We start from the raw sequence: 25,482 nt of genomic DNA on the forward strand, positions 1-25,482 counted from the left end.
CTGAGGGGTTCAATAAAATTTGAATATAGGATAAAAAGGAAATATTGAATTGAGGAAAATGAGCAACCAAGATTAGCAGTGAGATTTCCAATTCTGACATTTTCCTCTCTGATTGCAGCACCCTGGTATTCTAATTATTCCAATCTTTCACTCTCACTGAACCTACTATTTGTCCAAATAATAAATTCAATTTTTTACTTCTCCCTGTTCTTTCCGAATATCTACCTTATGCAACTTCATTTCCCCTCCTCCCCAGGGTGCCTGTGTGCACAGCCTTGCCAGTGGTGTTCTGGTCTGAACACTAGTCTGACTCTCTCATCAGTAGGGAAACCTGTGCCACAGCCTGCTTGCCAGACTCGGAGCTGAGGAGCCCCTGACATCTGTTTTCTCTGCTCATACTCAGAAGCTGCCAAAGCCAGCTGTAGAATCACAAACTAATCTCACCTTCTGCCTAAAACGGTGACGAAGGACATAACGAAAAACCCCTCCCAATTTCCTCCTACTCAATCAGGAAAATATATTAAGTGAGGAAAATCTTCTATGGACACACAGTAAAATAACAGATATAGTCAGATTCTGTTAAGAAACAAAATAATCCTGCCTATCTTGCTGTGAAGTAGGGTTGAAAAATAAGAACCTTGTTCTTGTTCATTACTTGTTGCCATGTGACCATGACTCAGTCACTGAAGGCACTGACGTTCCACCCATTGTGAGCTCCCCAGGCCATTCATCATCAGGCAGGAAAGCCAAAGAATGACATTTTTAGGTATCCAAGGACTCAGAAACTAGATCGTCTTCCCAAATAAATGTCCTAAAGGCCAGCTTCAGAACCCCAACATAGTAATCAAAATCTAGATTCAAGAAAACAAAAATAGTGGCTGAAGGGATTGGGGCAACCTATAAGGTAAGTTAAATATAGAGAGATAATTTGAATTTAGACAAATAGTGTATAAATTTGTAATAAAGTTACTTGAAACAGATGATTTATACTATTTAACACAAAGACAATGATTCAATTTATGACTACAGTTGAAATGAAAAAGAAAAAACAAACACACAGGAGAGAAAGGAGAAATTTCAGCAAAGGACACCAGAACCCTGGGTTTCACATTCTAAAGGGGAGTGAAGTCTTTATGCTGCTCTCGATTTTAATGATTAGATGGCAAAAGTCTAAGAATAGTTTAATTGAAACAGGATGCTTCCCTTCTTAATTATGGCAGAGAACAAGAACAAACTAACAGTTCGTATCTAAAAAGAGGAAAGGGATTAAAACCCAGGAAGTATAAAATAAGACATCTTATTTCTGTAGCAATTAAAATGGTCCTTTACCTCTTTTTCTGCCCAATACTCCTGCGTTTTTCTGAGAAAAGCACCCCATGCTCCAATCCCCACTCTGACCACAGACTCCAAACGGAGATAACGTTTTACATGACTTTACTTTCCTGGTCTAGATTGCCTGGAAGAGAATATCTGACTTAAATTGGGTCAATCCTGGAACCTCATCATCTCACCCACTCCCTACCAGCCCCATCAACTGATCCAGCTCAAAGGCACATAGTCATCCAGCACAAACTGTGAGTGTCATACTCCTCCTCCAGGGTTCGTTCAATAGGATGTGAGTGAAAGATATTTTTTCACTTTGGATAAAAGCTGGGAAGATGTGTGGAGTGACGTGTGTGGACAAAAGTAGTCAGAAGGAGCAAAGAAGGGAGGCAGGAGACTTAGTACCAAGTCTGGCTCACTGGGTCCCTAGCTGCACTCTTGCCCTTTCTGGTTGCAGGAGCCAGTGAATTTCCATTTTGCCTAAGCTAATCAAGATGAATTTTGACATCTTGCAACCAAATACATAAATGCAAGAATTATGATTGCAAATGTAAATGAGCTTAATTCTCTTAGTGAAAAGTCAAAGACTCAGATTGGAACGGAAAATAAAATCCAGTTATTTAAAAGAAAGACATCTAAAATAAAAGACTAGAGTAAAATAATCTGCAAATACAAACTAGACAGATATATGACAAATCTAATTCAAAGCTGAAATCATAAATAGAAAAAGTGTTGACTCGTTGTGTCGATAAATAGGATGATCCATAGAAAAGACAGCGGGGCTGATGTAGCTGTTCAAGAATGTCTTCAAGGAACTTCTATATTGCTGTTTCATCACTCTTGGCGTGTGGCACTCATTCTAGCTACAAGATGGGTGCTTGAGCTTCAGACATCACTTCTGTGTTCCGGGCAGGACTATGAAGGAATGGCATTTAAATTAAGAAAGTAAAACTTTCTAGGAATCACCGGCAGACTTCTGTTTTTCATCTCATTGATAAGATGTGTATGACATAGCTATTCCCACTTGCAAGGGAGGCTGAAAATTTATAAGCAGAGCACATTGCCACCCCAAAATCTAATCTGTTACAAGAAAATGGGGGAGAAGGGAAATTCCATAGGCAACTAGCTGTGGCTGGTACACCTGTCAAGTTCACGTAAACTGACCCCCCTCATACCTCTTTGGCAGTACTACAGATTATTTGGTAAAATCCTGTTGGAAAGTAATTTGGCAGTGCATATCCTACATCTTTACATCCTTCAACCCCGTTGTTAGTTGGAAATGTGTCTTCTACTCTCCTCTGATTTTCATGAGAAAGATTTTTCCTAAATACTCAGTCTCCTTGCACAGCTCCTGTCTCAAACTTCTCCAGGGAAGACAGAGTGACTTCTCGACTTAGTTTAGGGTAAGAAACAGGCATATACCATTCAGTTGTCCCTTTTTTCCTCGTGGGAGCAGTGTCTTTACAGGAAACACACATTTTGGTTGGCTCCACTATGCCTTAGGTGTTTCACAGCATTAGGTCACTGTGAGGAGGCCTCAGTTACCCACATGTGCCTCTGATTGGGGGGGGTGGTAAGCATGCTTAGTTCTGTTACTCCAGCTGCCACTCATATAAGCCGCTTCCTCCAACTTACATTTTATCAATAATGAAAGGGATATTGAGAATTAGCTTGTCAAGTTCTATAAAGAAATGTTACGGTTTTGATTGATTGCACTGCTATCCTATGTTTAACTTTTGAAGAACTATCAGACTGTTTTCCAAAGTGACTGTATCATTTTGCATTCCCACCAGCAATGTGTATGCGTACTTATGATACTAGATGCTTATCACATATATAATTTCTACCATTCTTTGGATTGTGTTTTAACTTTCTTGATAGTTTCCTTTGAAGCATAAAGGTTTTAATTTTGATTAAGTCCAATCTATCTATTTTTTCTCTGTTGTCGTTTGTACTTTTGATGTCTTATCTAAGAACTCATTGCTTAATCCAAAGTCATGAAGATTTACACCTTTGGTTTCTTATAAGACTTTTATAGTTTAGCACTTACGTTTAAGTCTTTGATCCATTTTAATCAATTTCTTGTATATGTTGTGAGGTAGGGATCCAACTTCATTCTCTTGCATGTGGATATCCAGTTCTCCCAGCACCATTTGTTGAAGAGGTTATTCTTTCCCCATTAAATGGTTTTGACACTCTTGTTGAAAATCAATTGGTCCTGGATGTTTGGGTTTATTTCTGGACTCTCAACTCTATGCCAGTGGTCTGTATAACTATCCTTATGCCAACACCACACCGTCTTGATTACTGTAGCTTTGTAGCAAGTTTCGAAACTGGGAAATGTGAGTCCTCAGCTTTGTTATGCTTTTTCTTATTGTTTTGGCCACTCTGGGTCCCTTGCATTTCCGTGTGAATTTCAATATCAGTTTATGAATTTTTGCAAAAAAGCAGGCTGGGATTTTGATAGTGATTAAGTTGAGTCTGTAGACCAATTTGGGGAATATTTTCTGTAATTTCCATTTTAATTTCCTCTTTAATCAAGAGTTACTTTGAAAAAGTTTACCTGTCCTTTTGTTGTTATTCTATGTTTAATACAACGTGATTAGAAAGTATGACTTTGTGAGTTCTGTTGTTCGGATTTCATTGAAATCATCTTTGTTCTCTGATCCAAAATCCATTTATTTGATAATATTCCATAGTCATTTGAAAAGAATACTCCTCATATACTCATATGTGTCTTTGAGTATATATATATTTACATAATATATATATGTTTTATATATATAAATTTATATATTTTATATTTATTTTTTATATATTTTTATATACATATATATTTTTATATTTACATATTTTTATATTTATATGTAAATTTTATATTTATTTATATATTATATACATGTATATATTTTATTTATATATAAATATTTACACACTTTTAAAAAATTTTACACACTTTTAAATCATATTATTCAAATCCTTATTTATTTTTGTTTACATTTATAAGGTGTTTGTTAATAGCTATCACTATGATTGTGGATTTGTAAATATCTCTCTAACAGTTTAAAAATATGTATTTTGAAGCTATGTTGTTAGATTATGAAAGTTCATAATTGTTTTACCTTCATAGTCACTTTTTTTTTACATTCCATTTTTTCCTTCCCGTGACTAGAGGGCATACTATATCCCTTCAAAACTTTTTAATACACATTAAATTTCTATTTTACTAACCAACAGTTGGAGTGAATCAGCGTCCTCTGAAGAAGACATCGAAGTCTGGTGCTCTTTCCTAATCCCTTCTATGGCCCCCTCCTTGCTACTTGACATCTTGAAATCATCTGGGATTCTACTTCTAGAAAATTAATTCTTACACTGAGTATTAATAATTAATCATAAGTATAACTTTCACGGATACCTTTACTGTGATAATTAAATAAGCTAATGCATAGAAAGTGTTTGGCATGATGCTTGGCACATGCTAGTCATTCAGTAGTGTTTGCAATGACAATGAGGATGATCAGTAACCTTTTGTCATTCTGTACAGAGCCCTTCTCTTTCTGCAAGCTCTCTTTTGGTGATCTTATCTGCAGCTTTCACTATCACTACTACCTGGATGATTTCCAAACCTGTGTCACCTACCTGGACACTGCTCCTGGGCTCCCAAGTTTAATTTTCAATTTCTATTATAGATCACTGCCTAAACGTACCACCAGAATATCAAGCTCAACACATCCGGATTAAACTACCTCCTAAATCCCCAATTTCTGTTATTGGAACAAGCATTCTACCTGTTCCCCAATCTGGAAACCTCGGAGGTGTCTTTGCTGTTCCTCTCACCTTGCCTGCATCCCTCAGCAAGATAGTTGAGCCCGATGCCTGTAGTATGTAGCTGCACAGTCAATGTTAGTCTTCTTCCTTCTCCTTTAACTTTAATAACTGCTAAGCCCTGTAAAATCTCTTTAAAATGCTCCTTCTCTTTACCCTCCTCTTTATGACCCCCTCCTCCCAATGAATTACTTTTTGTTTAGTATTGAGTTAGACTCCCAGTTTTCCTCCTTATTTTTCAATTTCTTCTTCCTTCTGCTACCATTCTGCTTGCTTTGAACATAAGTCTAAACTCCTCAGCCCATCACTCTAGGCTTTCTACCAGCATAGGTCTGACCAACATCGCCAACTACTCTCTTTATGGACGTTATACGTCAGTCAACCTGGCACACTGGGTCCTCCTTGAAGGCCTCAAACACTTCCTGAACTCTTTGGTTTTATCCTTGGTATTCCCTCTGCCTGGAAAGCTTTCTTGAATCATCTTTGTCTGTCAAAATCCTACCTATCCTTCCAAACCTTCTCAAAAACAACCCTTGTTGAAAAATCTTGATTCACACACCAGATGTGACTTGTCCTTTCTTTAAGCCACTGTAGCATTTTGTATGCTTCTAGTGTTGATGGAAATATTTTTGCTTTAAATTAAAGATAATCATGATTTATTATCTTGACCTTTTAGCAGATTGTAAGATGTTTAATGAGCTTTGCCTTACTCATCTTTTAATTTCTGTGGGCTCTTATTAGTACAGCATATTTCACAGAGTTGGTACTCAATAAATATTTGTTGAATTTAATAAAGATTGTATAATTTAAGATAAAGAAAAAATTATTCTGAAAGCATGACCAAGGTTTCTTAAACAGACTATGTAAAATAAAGACTTGTTCAAGTACAAAAGGCTATTTTCTATACGCAAATCTTTGTTTGGAGAGTGGACTAGCTAAATATGTCTCTGAATAACACAAGAGAAGGCACACACCATCTTTGTGGTGGTAGACCTGAAGGAAACATGTACTTTGCAAGAAAACCAGACCACAGAAATAGCTGTAGCAGATCAACAGAGGTCTTTCTGAATATTTGATGAAGTACAGAGGTTGTCCTCTGCTTACAGCTTATTTCAAAATATTTTGCTCTCCATGATGCTTTTGTTAATACAGAGATAATAATAACAGTTTTCAACCACTACACTACACAGCCTGAGTAGATGTAAGAAAATATTGGAATTTAAGTCTAGGGATGCAGATTGCAGCCCAGTTCTGGAGTAGCTTGATGCTGGTTATTGGGATTTTATGTAGTAAGTAGCCCACCGAAATTTTTTTTTACTGTTGTTTCTTGTTGCTTGTTTTTGATCCTGTGAGCACCATCACAGAGATGTGCTTCAGGAAAATCAACCACACAGTTGAGAGTAAGTAGGATTGGAAGAAGAACCTAGAAGTAAGGAGTTAGCTGGTCTACTTACAATAGAGTTGGAAGAGGTCAAATGAACTAAAGTGGCAGAAGTAATGGAGAGGAGGGAAACGATGCCGATGCAAGAACTATTACAAAGAACTTAGCAATTGACCTGTAAATGATTATGATGGTCAGGGGAAGGAGAAACCAAAAATAGCTCCTAAAGGTTTGACTTAGGGGCAAGAGAGAGACAGTAATACTATGAACAGAGAGAGAGAGGGAGAGAGACCCTAGAGAAGCTGGAAAGTTTACTTCATTTAGACTTGTGAAAACAAATTTTCTTCCTACCTCTCTCATTTTCCTTCTCAGTCTTGTATATTGGCTTCTCTTCCTTTGTTTGCCCAATTAAAAGTTAGCATTTCAGACAACTCACTAGTATTTGGGCAATGCAAGTCAATTAGGTACCTCTTTTTGCATAGCAAATGGAACAAAATTTAAAAGGATTTATCATCTCCAGTGTTGTTATCAGTCTAGAAAAAAACATATGGTTATACGGTCCTGAGAGGGAGTATAAAGTGGGCATTAGTTTTATAATCAGAGCTACATGTACAGTATAGTTTGGGTTTTTACAGTTTAAATCAACTTTATTGATACATAATTTACATATAATAAAATACACCCATTTAAGTGTACTATCAAAAGAGTTTTGACAAAAGGGTACCCATGTAACTATTATCCTAGACAAAACAAAGAAAATCTTCATCACCCCCCAAAATTCATTCATGTCCCTTTGCTCTCTTTCTCTCTCCACCTCTTACCAAATACAAACATCATTCTAACTTTCTGTCACTACGGATTAATTTTTCCTGTTTTAAAATTTCAAATAAATGGAATCATATGATATTTACTCTTTTGTGCTAGCTTTTTAACTAAAAAAAAGTTTTGAAATATCTCCAGATTGATGTGTATTAGTTGTTCATTCTTTATTATTACTGAGTAATTCTAATTTTAGTAGTTCCATTAACATTTGTTTATACATTCACCTGTTAATAGATTCTGTTTCCAATTTTTGCCCATTATGAATCAAGTTATTAACATTCATATTTACGTCTTTGTGTGGATATGTTTCATTTCTCTTGGGCAAATACCTAGAAGTGGAATTGCTAGATTACATGGTAAATGTATGTTTAACTTCATAGGAAACTACCAAATTGTTATCCAAAGTGGGCATACCATCTCACATTCCCACGTGTGAAAGTCCTGGCTGCTCCACATCCTTGTCATCACTTGGTATGGCCACCCTTGTGAGTTTTTGCCATTCTAGTAGGTGCGTAGTGGTATTTCATCATGTTATGATCTGCATTACTTCAAGAACTAGCGGTGTTGCACACCTGTCGCCTGTTTATTGGCCTTTAGTATGTCTTCTTTTGAAAAGTGTCTGTTCAAATACTTTGACCACTTTTAAATTAGATTGTTTGTCTTCTTCTTATTGAATTATTTGAGTTTGAGATACAAGTTCTTTCAGATATACATATTATGACTATTTCTGCCCAGTCTGTGGTTTGCCTTTTCGTTTTATTAAAGGTGGTTTTTGAAGAGCAGTTTTTAGTTTTAATGACATCCAATTTATCTCTTTTAAAAAAATGACCAGAACTTTAGGAACTCCAGCTTAAGGAAATGTAAGCCTCAGCTTCAATTTACTACAGCCTATTACTCACCTTGGATGCTTGAAAATTGCAGAATTGGGCTAGAAGCCAGGCAAATCTTACAAAAGTCCACAAATGTGACAGTTGCTTTTGTTTATATTAATAGCTATCATTTCGTGGGTGTATACTATGCAATAAGCAGTGTGCTAAGTACTTCACATATAATATTTCATTAATCCTTACAAAAAGCCTTACAGACAAGGAAACTTGGATTTAGAGTAATAAAATAATTATATGAAAGGCCTAAATATCATCAGTGGCAGAACTAGAGTCTACCTGACTCCAAAGCCCTTTGAATCTTAAAAACTATGTAGAGCTCCCAAGAAATCTGTGTATATGTCAAAGTCATGAAGACATTTTCCTATATTTTCTTCTAGAAGTGTTATACCTTAATTTCTATGTTTGGTTTTATAATCCATTCAAGTTCATTTTTGTATTTGGTGTAAGAAAGGACTGAAATTCATCTCTCCCCTGTGGATATCTAGTTGTTCTGTCATCATTTGTGGGTAAAACTTGTAGGTCCTTTGCATTTCTTCTACAAAGCTTTAAAACCAGATTATTAATGCTTATTTTTAAAAACCTGTTGGGATTTTGGTTGAGCGCGCGTTGAATTTAAAGGTCAACTGGGGGAGGACGCACATCTCAATATTAAAGTCTTCCAATTTGTGAGCATGATGTAACTCTCCATTTAATTAGGTCTTCTTTGAATTCTCTCTCCAATGTATTGTAATTTTCAGTGTACAGATCTTACACATATTTTATAAAATTCATCCCTGAGTATTTCATGTTTTCTCATGCTATTATAAATAGTATTTAAAATTTTTTACTTTCTAATCGTTCATTGCTCATATGGATAAATACAATTGAAATTTTTAATATTGACCTTATATCCTGGACCTTGATAGATATACATTATACTTCCAATAGGGTTTTTCTTGTAGGTTCTAAATGATTTTCCTTGTACAAAATCATGTCATCTGTGAATAAGAATAGTCTTACTCCTTTTCTGACTGTATGCTTTTTATTTATTTTTCTTTCTTTAATATACTGGCTAGGACTTCCAATACAAGGTGAGCAGGATATATTGGACATACAATCGAAACAAAAGAAAGAAGAAAAGAAAAAAGGAAAAAATTTTTCTCCTTGTGATGAGAACTCTTATGACTTATTCTGTTAACAACTTTCCTGTATATCATACAACAGTGTTAGCTATAGTCATGCTGTACATCACATCCCCAGGACTTGGTCATCTTACAACCAGAAGTTTGTGCCTTTTGACCACCTTCCTCCAATTCCTCCTCCCTGTACCTTCTGCCTCGGGTCACCACAAGTCTGATCTCTGTGTCTATGAGTGTGGGGTGGGGTTTTTTGTGTGTTTTTTTAAGTGAGATCACACAATATTTGTCTTTCTCTGTCTGAGTTATTTCGCTTAGCATAATGCCTTCAAGATCCACTCATGTTGTCACAAATGGTAGGATTGCCTTGTTTTTTATGGCTGAATAATATTCCATTGTGTATGCATACCTCACTTTCTTTATCTATTCATTCATGGTTGGACACTGAGGTTGTTTCCACGTCTTGGTTTTTGGAAACAATGACGCTGTGAACATGAGGATGCAGATATCTTTTCAAGTTAGTATTTTCATTTCCTTTGGAGATAGTCTCAGAAGTGGAATTGCTAGATCATATGGTAGTTCTATTTTTAATTTTTTGAGGCTCCTCCATACTGTTTCCCACAGTGGCTGTACCAATTTACAATCCCACCAACACTGCACAAGAGTTCCTATTTCTCCACATCCACACCAGCATTTGTTATTGCTTTTTTTTTTTTTTTTGATGATGGCCATTCTAACAGGCATGAGGTGATATCTCACTGTGGTTTTAATTTGCATTTCCCTAATGGCTAGTGATGTTGAGTATCTTTTCGGATAGCTGTTGGCCTTTCCTGTATCTTCTTTGGAGAAATGTTGATTTAGGTCCTTTGCCCATGTTTTAATTCAGTTATCTGCTTTTTTGCTATTGAGTTGTATGAATTCTTTATATATTTTGGATATTAAACCCTTATCAGATACATGGTTTGCAAATATTTTTTCCCACTCAGTAGGTTGTCTTTTCACTTTGTTGATGGGTTTTTTTGCTGTGCAGAAGTTTTTTAGTTTGGTAGAGTCCATTTGTTTATTTTTATTTATTTATTTATTTTTTTGAGGAAGATATACCCTGAGCTAACTACTGCCAATCCTCCTCTTTTTGCTGAGGAATACTAGCACTGAGCTAACATCCATGCCCATCTTCCTCTACTTTATATGTGGGACGCCTGCCACAGCATGGCGTTTGCCAAGCAGTGCCATCTCCGCATCTGGGATCTGAACCGATGAACCCCGGGCTGCCGAGAAGCGGAACATGCGAACTTAACCGCTGGGCCATGAGGCCGGCCCCAACACTTGCTTATTTTTTATTTTGTTGCTTGTCCTTTAAGTGCTATATCCAAAAAAATGATTACCAAGACTCATATCAAAAGGTTTTGTTACTGTTTTCTTCTAGGAGTTTTATGGTCTTAGGTGTTACATTTAAGTCTTTAATCCATTTGAGTTAACTTTTGTGAATGGTGTAAGATGTGGGTCCAGTTTCATTCTTTTACATATGAATATCCAATTATCTCAGTAACATTTACTGAAGAGACTGCCTTTTCTTCATTTAGTATTCTTGGCTCCCTTGTCAAGTATCAGTTGAGTATGTACGCTTGGGTGTATTTCTGGGCCCTTGATTCTGTTTCATTGTTCCATTTGTCTGTTTTTATGCCAGTATCCTACTGTTTTGATGACTACAGTTTTGTGGTATAGCTTCAAATCAGGAAGAGTGATGCCTCTTGCTTTGTTCTTCTTTCTCAGGACTTTTGTTGTTGTTGTTTTGGCTATTGAAAGTCTTTTGTGCTTCCATATGAATTTTAGGAGTGTTTTTTCTACTTCAGTAAAAATGCCATTGAAATCTTGATGGGATTTCAATTGAATGGGATTGCATTGAAGGGCTTGCATTGAATCCATAGATGGCTTTTGTTAGTTTTTAACTTTTAATAATTCTAATGGCAGACTCCTGATTCCCTACCTTCTGCTTATGGCAGAGGAAGTAAGTCCCCTGGGAGGTCAGTTTCATGGTGTTGAGGGACTCATTCCTGGATCTCAGTTTATAATCCCAGATTCTAGCCCTTCCAGTGATTTTGTAATGCTCTAATTCTCTGTATTAAGCCCCTTTCTGCTTAAAATACTTCAGATGCCATCTCTTTCCAGCTTTGAACCCTGCCTGATATGCATGGTCAAGACAGAATTCAATAGGGGTTTAAGCAACCAGTAGTCAGCAGAAGTGGAGATAAACAGGCAGTTCAAGGACAAGAAATTAAGTCCTTGGGGAGACATGTGTGCCAGACACTGTCTCTATCCCAAGAAAACAACACACTACCTTTATTACCAGGGAATCAGGGAACCGGAATACCAACTTCAGGACAGGCTGTGTTGCAATGCAGCCTGCGTGTTGAGTTGGTAAACCTCTATCATAGGGTTCTTGTTTCTCCATTTGCTCCCTGTGCCTAGGAACGAGTTTGATCCCAAAGCACAGGGCAAGATTATGCCTTTACCTCAAGGTGAAGCTATCTCAGCAATGGCAATTAGAGAGACGCAGGGACAGGGGAATAAGCAGAGCAGTTTAAAGCTGAAAAGAAAAATTTCAAGGCAGATGAAAGGCAAACCTACTTCATAAAGTGTTTAGTAGATAAATGGTACTCATTATCCCAAGGCAGTTAAATGTGCTTTTCTTTTATACTATTAAGAATTGTAAGTCGTCAAACAAGTCATTGAGCTCATTTGTCATCCAATGCAGAAATCCCCTCAATGTTACTGACTAATGGTTATCCAGCTCTTGCTTGAACAGTTCAGTGACAGGGAGCTCATTATTTCACAGACCTGGCTACTCTGTTTCTCTAATCATCCAAGCATGACTTTTTATGTTGAATACCAAATCACCTCTCTGTAGTTCTTTCTGTCTCTGGGTCAGCATAGAGTCTCTTGTTACTTTTCTCTGTCTCAAAGTATCCCTGGCATTCATTCCCACTCACAAAAGGCCTCAGTTTCCTTTTAGGAAATTACCTCTCCCATGGTGTCTGGTTTTCAGAGGAGAAGACCTGTGTGCTTGCCTCCCACTCTGGGAACAAAAAGCAAATCCTTCCTTTCCTTGCTCTCATGAAACCAGGCATAGATATGGTCCCAGGTCTACACACTTTCTCTTCAGTTTGTTAATCTTGAGAGAATGTGGCATGAGTAAGAGGAGTAGTTAGAGGTCATTCTGCACAGAGGTAGTGTGCCAACTGCACATTGTAGTTACGAGGCCCTAGCTGTACTTTCTGCTTCCAAAAGAATTTATATTATCTTGCTTATTGTGCATTTCAGAATGTTGTCCTGTAATCTCAATTCTAAGTGCCCCCAATAGGATTTCAATGGCTTGATTATCTTAGAGTTTGTCTCTGTTGCTTGCAAATCAAAATCTTGAGCCAACAGTCTATATATGAATGGGTGGGTAGCTTTTTTTTTTCCCCCTGAAGTGTCTGGTCTTTGCTTATCTTAGTTAAGGACAATTTGGTTGCAATGGACAGAACCACGCCAGCTGACTCAAGAAATAAGTGTTTTATTGAAAGAACACAAAGAGGCCTCAAGACCCTAAGGACAGGAGTTACAGCCAGGTCCAAGGGAAATGGAGCTGGGAAATGGGAAGTCAGGAACGGTGGTTATTCTTCTGATCTCTCAGGGTCAAGTGTTCGCCTTCATATTTATGTCTCTTGTGATTTCATTGCTATTTTCTACACATATATTCTGGTCTCTATTCTTGCTGGGTTCTGTTTAACCATCTCATATCAACTGCTCATGACCTTCTAGCTTAACCTGTGACTAAAACTCTATGTCTCTTACCTAAGATTATCCAAAGAGAAAAATTTACCCTCTGACATGCCAGTAGATTGTCTGGCTTTGGGTTAGGTATCCATGCTGAGTCAAGTCAGCTAATGCAGAGGTAGGGGCAGGTTGGTTGTCTGTCCCTCTGGAGGCAGAGGGTGTGACAGGTCAAGGTAGAAGGCGCAGTTGGGAGTACCTGGCAAACTGACTGATCGGTCCCTTATGCTCTTAATGGGTAAACGATCCCCTCAAGGCCAGACATTCTGAAAAATTGTAGCCCGGGATCTGGCAGTTATCCTCTCCTAAGAGTCATCCAAGATTTCCTGCTTACTAAGAATCATCTTTCTCACCAAAGGCTACCCGCTTGCTTGTAAGCAGTCATCCTGATTCTAGTCACCAGCTGTTGTCCCCGAGAGGCTGACAGAGACCCACTGTCTCTCCCCAGAGGCTCTGTCACATTCTAGGATTTCTCAAAGTGTTGTCCGTGGACCACCCACATTCGAATCTCCCAGGAAGCGTGTTGAAAATGGAGACAGACTCCAGGGATTCTCTCCAGAGCTCCTGAATCAGCACTCTGCAGGGGCAGGAGTGCAAGGAGCGGGGCATTCGCATTTTAACAAATTCTTCAGCTGATTTTGAAGTACATTAACATTTCAGAATCCCTGAGCCAGAGTATACATTGCTTGAGGAGAGGGGACAGTGTTTATCTTGTTCAGGGCTGAATTCCTTGACACATTGCCTGACACATAGAAGACATTTGATAAATAAAGAATCAATAAACTTTTATATCAACAATGTAATTCTGATTATATACAAATATATACCAACAATGATGAGCTTTAACTTACAATTACTGACTGAATCATAAACTCATGATTATAATACAGTACCAAATTACTACTACCAATTACTAAGAATACTCATAAGGTATCAAAAAGTCAGCTCATTATTGTGATACATTTTTTTCTTAAAGATTGTCACCTGAGCTAAGATCTGTTGTCAGTGTTCTTCTTCTTCTTCTTCTCCCCACAGCCCCCCAGTACATAGTTGTAGATTCTAGTTGTAGGTCCTTCTGGTTGTGCTATGTGGGACGCTGCCTCAGCATGGCCTGATGAGAGGTGCCATGTTGGCACCCAGGATCCCAACCAGCAAAACCCTGGGCTGCCAACTTAATCACTCAGCGGCCACGGAGCCGGCCCCTATTGTGATACTTTTAACAGCTAGAATTCTCCCATGTTTTTATGTTAGACTTGCTTTCAGCCCACATTCCAATTCTTCTTCTCTAAATGGCATAGATATGATTTTCAAGTCCAATTTCAATTACCTTCCCATCAGACCATTTGAGGTAGAAATATTTATCCATATTTAGCCTTGCTGTTCACTTTCCTATTAGTTATTTCTTCTTTCATGTTTCACTGTTGTAGAGTGCAAAAAAATGATTACAGGTTGAATGGGGATAGAGGTGATGGTGGTCATGCAAATAACTTACAAGTAATAATTCTAAGTGACTTCTCAAGAAAGTGGCAGGTCATAGTCTTTCTTTGTTCTCCCTTTATGCTTTGTAAAAAACGTGTTGTCCTTACACTATTATAGAACAAATATAATAGCAGTTTTATCCTTTACAATTTATATTGCTAATTTCATGAACTTTTTGAAATTCTCTATTTCTGACAGTTGTGAACTTTTTTTCCCTCTGTGACATTGAGTCAAAAATGCTATGACATTGGAGGGAGAGAGGCATATTCCAGCTCTGCTCACCTCCTCTCTCTGCCATTGAAAGATCTGCCAACTGGCACATTCCCTCCTCCTGCTCCCATCCGCCCTCCCAACTCCATCCATGGGTCCTGGTGCTATCCTCTGGAGACACAGAGATTTAAATTCAGTTTAACCTATTATTTAAAAAATGTTCTCACTTATATGAAATATATCCCAAATCGAATCACTTCTCTTTCCTCCACTGATACCACCCTGGTCTAAGCAATATCAGCTCTTGCCTAGATTATTGCAATAACCTCATTTGTCTCCAGGCTGCCACCCTTCCCCACCCCAACAGCCTATTTTCAACATAACTCCCAGAATGGCGTCTCAAACACATGTGAGATACAGTCACTCGTCTACCTAAAATCCTCCCCATGGCTCCCCAACTCACTCAGGTACTGGCCAAAGTCTTTGCAGTCCCCCGAAAGGTCCTACCTATTCTGACATAGAGTAAGCACTCAATAAATTTTTGTTGAGTGAATGAATAAATTTAAAGAACTCAATTCTCCTTATTTTCAAATTAATAGCTTAGTTCCTCAAAAGTTCCTCCAAGGAAATGGCTTCCAGACTTCCATTCTGGTCATCCTCCTCTTATATGAACTTTAGGTTTTTAGTGTCCTTCCTAAAATGTGTCACCAAGATGTGACCTAGTGATTCAACTTTGGTATAATGAGCAAAGCTTACTCCATACACCCTTCTATCACTGTGGCTTATGAGTGCATTAGCTTTTTTGGCAGCCTTGTCATAACATTAGATTCCCTTCTGCTTGCAGTGAACGAAAATTCTCGTGTCTTCACGCAGAAACTTATGTTAATTTAAATCGACTCATCTATCCTTGCACTTGTGCAGTTGGTATTTTGAAACTATGTAAGGACTGACCAAAAATTATCTTCTTTCATAGAATTTGATGTTTTTTGTTCAAAGAAATTTGCATCAATGCCTCTAATTGCTCAGTTTTGCTACTATGGCAACACTGTGAGTTGTTACTATTTTTTCAGCCATTACATTTCCCATCATCAGCTTGTCTCCCTTTGTCTTCCAACTGGTGTGCTACACAAAAGCGATTCTTTTTCACCGAGATTATTTTGTTAGATCATTTAAATATTTCTCCTGATCTGACTAATTGTAGAAAGAAAAGTTAAATAGAATTCGGAAGACCTGGGTACTGTCCCATCTACTAGCTTTATGATCTTGAAGAAGTAGATGAAACTCTTTGCCTCAATTTCATCACCCATATACAATGAGAATGATGACAACGTGAACCTCCTATTCAATACAGTTATTTTAAAGTTCAGTGAGATCACATGAGTGCCAAAAGAGTATTGATATAAAACAAGAAAAAAGGCCAGAGACCCTAAATCAAGTTACAATCAGACAAGCTTCTCTTATCCTGCTACTTTTTTCCTTTAAAATATAGCTCCATAGCATAGAGAACTCACCTGGAAGTCGGGGTAGCTGGGTTCTCACCCTAATTTTCTCACCAACGAGTTGAAACACTTTGGACGAATAATATAACCGGATAGGCCTTATCTTCTTAACCTCAAAAACAATAGGATTTACCTACATACTTTCTAAGATCCCTCTCAGCTTTTTGAATTTTTAGAAATCTGTCATGCTGGCCCACACTCAAGAATAACCCATGTCTTGTTGGCACGTTTGTCTTCATCAAGGTACATTCTGGTGGCTTTCGTGATGATTAAGACACTCATGCTGCATTTTCCACATGAGCAGAGGTGCAGTGCCTGTAAGAGCTACAGGCTTTTAAAGGAGTCCTAAAACACCAAATTGAAACCAACAAGGTTTGGTTAAGTAATTAAAGAACGACTTGAGCTAAACTAGAAAGAGTTTTCCAGTTACTGAATCTGAATTTTGTAGTTCAGACCCCACCCAAAACCAGTGGGTACTAAGGACTTTAATAACAATAATGCATCTAGTTTAAATAAAAACAGTTAATCTTTTTACATGAACTTTAAAAGGTGCAGACTTTAGCAATCAGTTATTTCTTCTTTCCTTTAGAAAAAATGCACCTCTTGGACTTTTATATAACAATATCAAAATGCCAAGAAGAGGACCTAAGTAATATGAGTATAGAAGAGAATGACAAGTTGAGACATTACTTCAAATACTTATGAAACTTATTTTTGTTGACAACATGGATAAACATTAAAAAAAATTAAAATAAAATTAATATCGTATCACTACTTGTAATGCAGCTTTAAAAAATTACTTTTTAATTTACAAGCATATATTTGAATTCCTTAACTTTTTGGGACTCATCAACCTTAGGCCTGCACAGGAAGAGTCCCTTATCCACAGGAGAGTATGTGAGGAGAGCTTCTGAAACTCGGCTTAGCAGCTTCTAAGACATCACCACCTTGGTTTCCTCTCTCTCACCACCAGCTTGTTTTCAGTTTTCTTTGAGGTTCCTTCTTAACTTCTCTTCCCCTAAATGTTGGAGAACTTCAGGGCTCAGTTCTCACATGTTGTCTCTTTTCTATCCTGCTAATTTCCATGTCATTAAATTTCAGCTATCTGCTGCTGACACTCACATTTATGACTTCATCCTAGAACTTCCCCCTTGAACTAAAGATGCGTGCATACCTCTGCTTACCAGAATCTTTTACTTGAAAGTCCCAAACACAACATCCAAAAGAATCTCTTGACTCTCCCCAAGACTTACTGTATCCCCAGGCTGCTACATCTCCGTAAACAGCAACTCCTTCCTCTGGATACCCAGCCCCAAAACCTTGGAGTCATTCTTGACCCCTTTCTCTCACATCCAACATCCAATTGGTAAGCAAATCCTGCTTAGCATTCCCTTTAAAATATATTCAGAATCCAAATGCTTCTCACTTCTTCCCACTACCACTCTGTTCCAAACCACAATCTTTTTTACCTGGATTTTTGCTGGAGCCTCCTAACCTGTCTCTTTCCTTTCTCCCTTCCCCTTCTTAAGCCTATTAACATGACAGGTCCTAAAAGTAAGTTAGATCATGTCGCTCTGTTCCTCAGAATCCTACAATGGCTTCTCATCTCACTCTGAGTGAAATTCAAAGTCCTTACCATGGCCCCCAATGCCCCCAGGATCTGCGCTCCTGCTCCACCACTCATCTGATGTCATCCCCCATGGCTCATCCCCCTCCCTACACCAGCTATACCCGCCTCCTTCCTGTTGCAAGAATGATCCCACCTTACACATTCCCGCTCTGGGGTTTGGCCCTTGCCATTCCCTTCAGATGGCTGCTCAGATGTCACTATCAGAAAGATCTTCCTAACCACCCGCACAAAACAGCACTGTCTACCTGTCACCTTTACCCTCTCTCCCATTTTACCTTGCTTATTTTTCTTCTTAGCACCTACCACCAACTGATGTATGACATGTTATTTGCCTAATGTCTATCTTCTTAAGCTGAAAGCTAGGGTCTATGATCTCTATTTTGTTCACTGTAGTATCCCCATCACCTAGAACAATGTTTGGCCCACAATAAGCACTCAATAAATATTTGTTGAACAACTGAATGATTAAACCCTGTAGTCTTAATCAGAGACGTGACAAAATATACACCAGCAGCTAAAAAGTAAACATGCTATTCATTGATTTGATACAGTTAAAATGATTGAACTAGAGTTACTTATGTCTGAATCTCACAAACAAAATGTTGAGTAAAAATGTAAGTTGCAGAAGAATATGTATATATACACATACATATATAATGATATATTTAAAATTTTAAAATAACTTAAACACGTTTTATATTTATTGTCTGATATATACATATATATAGAGAGAGAGGAATGAGATGATGCATGAGAATAGTAAATACCAAATTCAGACAACAAAATGGTGGATATCTGAGGGGGCAGTATAGGCACAGATGAACATGCTATTACACAACTAAATAAAATTCCAAATACACAACACTGTTTTCCTTTAAAAATCTATATCACCAGGCATCAGGTCTTCACTTAAAAAAAAAAAAAACTTTTATTTTGGAACATTTCAAACATGTAAAAAAATGTAGGGAGTCTGGTCCCATGGCCTACTGGTTAAGTTTGGTGCACTCTGCTTCAGTGGCCCGGGTTCACAGGTTCAGATCCTGGGTGTGGACCTACACCACTTGTCAGCCATGCTGTGGCAGTGACCCACATATAAAACATAGAGGAAGATTGGCACAGATGTTAGCTCAGGGCTAATCTTTCTCAAGCAAAAAAAGAGGAAGATTGGCAATAGTTGTTAACTCGGCGAATCTTCTTCAGCATAAAAAAAAAAGTAGAGAGATTAGTTTATTAAACCTGCATACACTGGGATTTCTTCTTGTCAAAATGGAATAACAAGGTTTAGATTTATCCTTTAGCCTGAAACAACTGTAAATAAAATGAAACAACAGGTTCAAGACATTGGACATCAGGCTGTGAAGGACAGTGATCCCTGAGAAATGGAAAACAAATGAGATGTATTTAAGATTGCCCCAGCTTTGTCTGGAGAGACGATTTGGGCTTTGAAGCAGGGAGGGGAACACAGTGAGTCTTGCTGCTCATTGTAGACCTGATTTTCAGGGCCAAAGGAACAACGAAAGAACATAAACCATTCAGAAATGTTCTTCTTGAGCAGACGGGCAGGAAGCATTCTCATTTAGAGGCAAGCAGCAGAGGCCAGGAACAAGTCTCAATCATGAGACTTTCTATCCCATCAACCATAACTAACAGCGTCCCTCCCCCTGCTATCCCTTCTGCCCATGCCTAAGCTCCTGGAAGAACAGAGAAGAAACACCCAAGGATACATAAACCAGAGTGTGAAAGTATTATAGAACACAGCCTGACGATCCTCTATGCCTGCTTCATGCGCAGTTCTCTTACAACAAACGAAACGACATTTAAAGAAAGGGTGGGGTTGAAGAGAATGGGTCATCATTGGAAAATTCCAATGTTCCGTCTTTTTGTTTACACCATTGCTCATGTGATGTGGGACAAGAAAACACTGGTATTAAAATGCTCTTGCTGCTTAAGGAAACCAAATCTCCAGAGCAGCCTGGGCCATCAGCCTCTTTGCAGTGTACTCCTTAAACTTCATGATGAATTTGTAGACTCGCATTTCTCTCCTATTTCTAGATACTTCTGCAAGAGTCCTATCCCTAATGTATTTCTTCTTTGTGTGCCACCTCAGTGTCTTCCTAAAGCTATTCTGCCACACATGGTATCACTTTACTATTTATTTGTCACATCCAACAATAAGCTACGAGCTGGGAGGGATGCAAATTTCGTTCAGACACAGACCCTCATCTCAAAGAACACAGAGGGAAAAATAAGGCAAGCGTATAAGTAACTAGAATATAAAGTACAACAATAAGCACTATAAGAAAGTGCTTTCAGAAAGTTTTGGATTTCTAAGTGTTCTTAGTGGTGAAGTATTCTTACTTCCTCATTTTAGGGATGAAGAAACTAAAAGAAAAAAAGTTAAATGACTCATTCTGTGCAGTCCAATCTACTCCTGTGAGGCATCATGGTGGGCTAGAAGGAACAGTGAACTTAGGGTCAGACAACCTAGGGGTAATTTTGGATCTCAGTCCTTACTAGCTCTCATAAAGGAGAAATGATTGAAATGTCTCAATCCTTAGTTCTCTCATCTATAGAACCAGGACAATAATGTTTGCCTGTTAGGATTGGTGTAAAGATCAAAGGGGACAGTGAAATGATTTTGTAGACTATGAGGCAATATAAGAATGTAAAATATTATTACAATTAATTAATTGCAGAACTGGGAATAGAACTCAACTCTCCTAACTTTGAGACCCTTGTCCATCACGCATTAATGAGAAATGCTCTCCATAACTTCCAGTATACGATTTAGCAGCTCATCTTCTTGAATAGAGTAGAATATAATTATCAATCGTATGTATGTTGTTTTCTTGAATTGTATGACCATTCCTCACCTGTTTGGGTTATATGCAAAAAAAATAAAACAGATGCTCTTGCTATGAAACTTTCTTGGCTAATTCCATAGTAACATAAGAATTCTGTTCAACGTTTCTCAAGACCATGTTGTATTTTCAGCCTGTTTATTCTGGCTTCTTTTTTAGAAGCAGTGTTAGCGTTGAATAAAAGTTGAGCAATTAAAAAGAAAAATAAACATCAGGAACTTTGTAGATCAAAACTAGTGAACACACCCTCGAGGCACTTTAAGAGAAGTTAAGTGATAACATCATTATAATATTGTGTTATTTCTTCGATCTGCTAAAGAGTTAAGTGATATAATTAGTTCTATGTTTCCGAGATTTCTCTCCAGTCGCTGCATGTAGCAACAAAACTAAGAAATAGAAGAACAGTCAAAACTTTTGTCCTCTCCCTCACCCCATTCCGGACTCCTCCCTCTTTAGGGTGGGTGAGAAAAGAAGGAACTTTTATGGGTTTATATAAAGTTTATGTGTAAGTAAAAAGTTTACTTTTACACATATTACTGTGTGATTTAAGAAAAGTATTCAAGAGGTAGTGTGCTGTAGCAGAAAGAACATGGATTTGGAGTCTGAGGTCATGGGTTTGTTTTCCACCTGACTCCCTTTGAGCTTTGAATGAAGGAACTTTTCTGGCCTTGGTTTCTTTATCCATAAAAGGTGAAAAATAATAAAACCTACCCCTTGGATTGTCAGAGGAATTATACGGTATTCCAAAATAATTAAGAGGCAGGTAAAAAGATGTATATCATATTAGGAAGATAAAATAAAATTAAAATCATTTTAAGGAATGAGGCACATGAACATAAAGTTAGGAAATTTAGACGGAGTCAGCAATGGGATTAATTTATAAACTATATGCTATGGAGCCTTAAATACTTGCTATCGCTGGGCCACAAATTTGAGTCCGAACTTCTCAGCTGTCTCCTCAAAGAGAGAAACACGGCAAGTCACCAAACCAACAGTGTCCATCCACAAGGTTAAAAACAAATTAGTAGTTTTGTGATTCCTCAAAAAGTTAAACATAGAATTACCATATAATCTGAAATTCCCAGGTACATACCCCAAATAATTGAAAACAAGTATTCAAACAGATACTTGTACACCAATGTTCATAGCAGCATTATTCACAATAACTGAAAGGTGGAAACAACCAAAATGTATATGAATGGATAAACAAAATGTGGTATAACTATACAATGAAATATTATTCAGTCATAAAAAGAAATGAAGGCAGGGCTGGCCCGGTGGTGTAGTGATTAAGTTCACAAGCTCCGCTTCAGTGGCCTGGGGTTTGCAGGTTTGGATCCTGGGTGCAGACTTACACGCTGCTCATCAAGCCATGCTGTGGCAGCTTCCCACATACAAAATAGAGGAATATTGGCACAGATGTTAGCAGAGTGACAATCTTCCTCAAGAAAAAGAGGAAGATTGGCAATAGATGTTAGCTCAGGGACAATCTCTCCCCATCCCCAAAAAAGAAATGAAATGCTAACATATTTTACATCATGGATGAACCTCAAAAACATTATGCTAAGTAAAAGGAGTCAGACACAAAAGGTCACATGCTGTATGATCCCATTTATATGAAATATCCAGAACAGTTAAATCCATAGAGACAGAAAGCAGATTAGTGGTTGCCAAGGGCTGGAGAGTGGGATAAATAGGGAATGCCTACTTAATTGGGAGTGACGAAAATGTTTTGGAACTAGATAGAGGTGATGGTTACACAACATTGTAAATATACTAAATGCCACTAATTGTACACTTAAATGGTCAATCTTATGTTATGTGAATTTCATCTCAAAAAAATACGAAACAAAGCAAAACCAAACCAAAACAAAAACAAATGAGTTGTCTGGAAAAGTGAAACTATTTCTAAGAGTGAGACCAGAAAGGACATTCCTTAAGGAAATGAACCCTCAGCAAAATTTTTCTTTGCATATAATGTCAGGTTTCATACCATTCTTTAGAAGGTCCTTCAACATAAGCTGATGTCATTAATACGAAGGGCAACATGGTGAAAGGTATTTTCTTGGGAATGGGGAAAGTACAGGGTTAGGAATGTGGCCCAAGCTACACAGGTCTCTGATGAGCAGGCTTAAGGCAGAGATGAAATTAAAAACACCTAGAGGAAGAGAGGAACTGCCTATCCTTCTGCAATCCATCATAGGTGTTTCCCTTAGTCAAATTTTTGGAAGCTATAAGGCAGGAGTAAGTTTGAGATTGTATTCCCCGTTAGGCATGCCAGTGCAGTTTGCCAGGTGAGAGCCTGGTGCTGTAAAGCTGGCCAGTCTGGAAGCTGGAGTAAGACCCATCGGGAAAGGAGGAGTCGGTGTGGGAGTGGGTGGTGACAGTGTGGAGACAGTGAAGGTTCTCCGAGGAAGCATTGGGTCTGCTCGAACGCCCAAACAAGGGGCATATGACCCCAGGGAGCTCCATGCAATCAATCACACCCTCAGTGTCTTCAAGGAGGGGTTTCTTGTAGAGGACAGGAGACTATTTATATGGAGGCTCTTTGTAAAGTGTAAATTTTATATCAATTGTAGTTTTCATTGTTATTAATATCTGGCTATCATACCTAACAGGTAAACAATATATTTGAACAGTATTTTCACATACAGAATTCATTCATCATTCTCAACAAATACTTATTGAATATTAATTGTGTGCCAAGGAGAGTAGACAATATTATCAACATTTTAGAAAAGAATAAATTGAGGTTCTGAGAGCCTAAGTTTGCCCTAAGTCACAGAACTTGGAGACTCCAGAACTTTCGCTCCTAGGTCATCCAAAACCTTGCTGCCCCCAAGGGCTGAAATGACCAAGGACTAAGGTGGCCAAAGCCCTTCATCTTCATTAACTATTAAATGTGATTATTTAATACCTTGGGCAAAGTTTCATCACTTCTGTTTCTGTCTGCGTAGTCATACTTTCTTTAACTGCTCTTAGATGGAGTTCCCAGAAGCCATGCTACCAAACACACATGCACCGTGCTTGGCTTTACAATATTGGCCTACGTTTATTGAGTGCACACTGTGTGTCAGGCATGGTGCTAAAGCATTTTGCAGATATATTCTCATTTAATTCTGAAAATAGCCTGCTGAGGAAGGTTAATCATTCCTCTTTTGTTTATACAGAAACTAAGGCTCAGAAAGAGTAAATAACTTATCCAAAGTCACAGGCAGAAATACAAAGAGTCAGATAACCTTATATAAAGGTATTTAAAGGTTCATGAAAATCAGAGGCTGAACCAACAGACTTCTCTGATTCCTACCTGAAGAGGAGTAGGGTGTGGAACAAATGTTGAACTAAGAGTAAACGTAAGAGGCAGGGCTGGGTCCCATCCAGTTTTAACTCCAAAGCTCACAGTTTAACTGCTGCTATCCTGAGACACAAGTCCAGCAAGTTTGCAATCATTTGATTCTCCACCCAGAAAATTATGGTAATAAATTCTGGGTCATTATCATGATAGGGGATAAAATGTACTGTGTCAAACAGTCTTATAAGTGCTTAACAGTCACAGATTCAGGAACATTTATAAATTTTAAAGTCTCCTGATAAAGGACAAGGAAGTGACCCTCCACAGAAAAGTTTTTTTGACATGGCAAGCTTCTACTACGAGAAGTCGAAAATTCAAGTTGCTGTTGGATGTTGAAAAGTCGGTATCTGTGCTTTTGACTAACACGTTTTGGTTCAGTTGTGTATAATGCAATAGGATAAAACACTTCATTCGACAAAAAATTATTATAATGTGCCAGATACCGTGCTGGGTGCCGCTGTGCAGCTGCTAGGGTTTCAGCGCTCCAGGAGTGTCAGCTCTGCTGGGGTTTCAGGAAAAGGGAAGCCATCTTCACCGAATGGGGCAAGTTTCACCTCTCTGGGATTCATTTCCTATTCTCTAAATGAGGGGGCTGGATATCCAAGTCTCAATTGTCTCGAGTTTTTTGACTTTGTGTGAAGGCTTTTCCTCCTCCTCTGCCACTGTTCCCATGTCAAAATACTCATCTCATACTATCCTAGCTTTGCAATTCATTCATTAGTTCAACAAATGTTTAGTGAACTTCTGGCTTCGGGCACTATAGGAGTGAAGCTGCGAATAATAGAAGGGAGGCTCCTCTGCTCATGGAGCTTACAGTTCAAAGCAATGAGACAATAAATAATTAAATACTATAATTGAAAAAATACATAAAAGAGGAGGATTGGCACGGATGTTCGCTCCAGACCAACCATCCTCACCAAAAAATTAAATTAAATTAAAAATGCATACCAATAATCATTAAATAAATAAATAAATATAGGTTGGAAAGGTGCTAAGAAGGAAATCAGCAGGATGGTGTGTTGTCTTTTTTTTTTTCACAGAAAGAAGCAAATAAGGCTCTTTCAACTACAGAAATGACTTATCGACGTCATCAGATTTTAAAAGGGGGAAAAATGATAATATCTTACAACCAACTAAGGAATGAATAGCCATTCGTCTTGAAGAAAATTGTGTCGGGAGTGGTCTGCCCCGTATCTTATCTTTTCCTCGGAATGGAAGAGCAGAGGCTTCTCAAAAAGAGCAGCGAGAGAAGCTCACTTTTTTTTTTTTTTAAGTCAAGCGG

General features: G+C 38.0%; 2 long non-coding RNA genes across 3 annotated transcripts in view; one reads left to right on the forward strand and one right to left on the reverse strand.

Annotated features, from left to right (window-relative positions):
* Positions 1 to 25,482, reverse strand: part of LOC111774021 (uncharacterized) — a 53,242-nt gene that overhangs the window by 25,797 nt on the left and 1,963 nt on the right. The window lies entirely within an intron of this gene.
* Positions 760 to 25,351, forward strand: LOC111774022 (uncharacterized). The gene is made up of 3 exons (XR_002808869.2): positions 760 to 904; positions 1,452 to 1,574; positions 25,241 to 25,351. It is a non-coding gene; the product is annotated as an uncharacterized lncRNA (long non-coding RNA).

The sequence above is a fragment of the Equus caballus genome, chromosome 6 (assembly GCF_041296265.1).
Source record: "Equus caballus isolate H_3958 breed thoroughbred chromosome 6, TB-T2T, whole genome shotgun sequence".
Taxonomy (NCBI): Eukaryota; Metazoa; Chordata; class Mammalia; order Perissodactyla; family Equidae; genus Equus; species Equus caballus.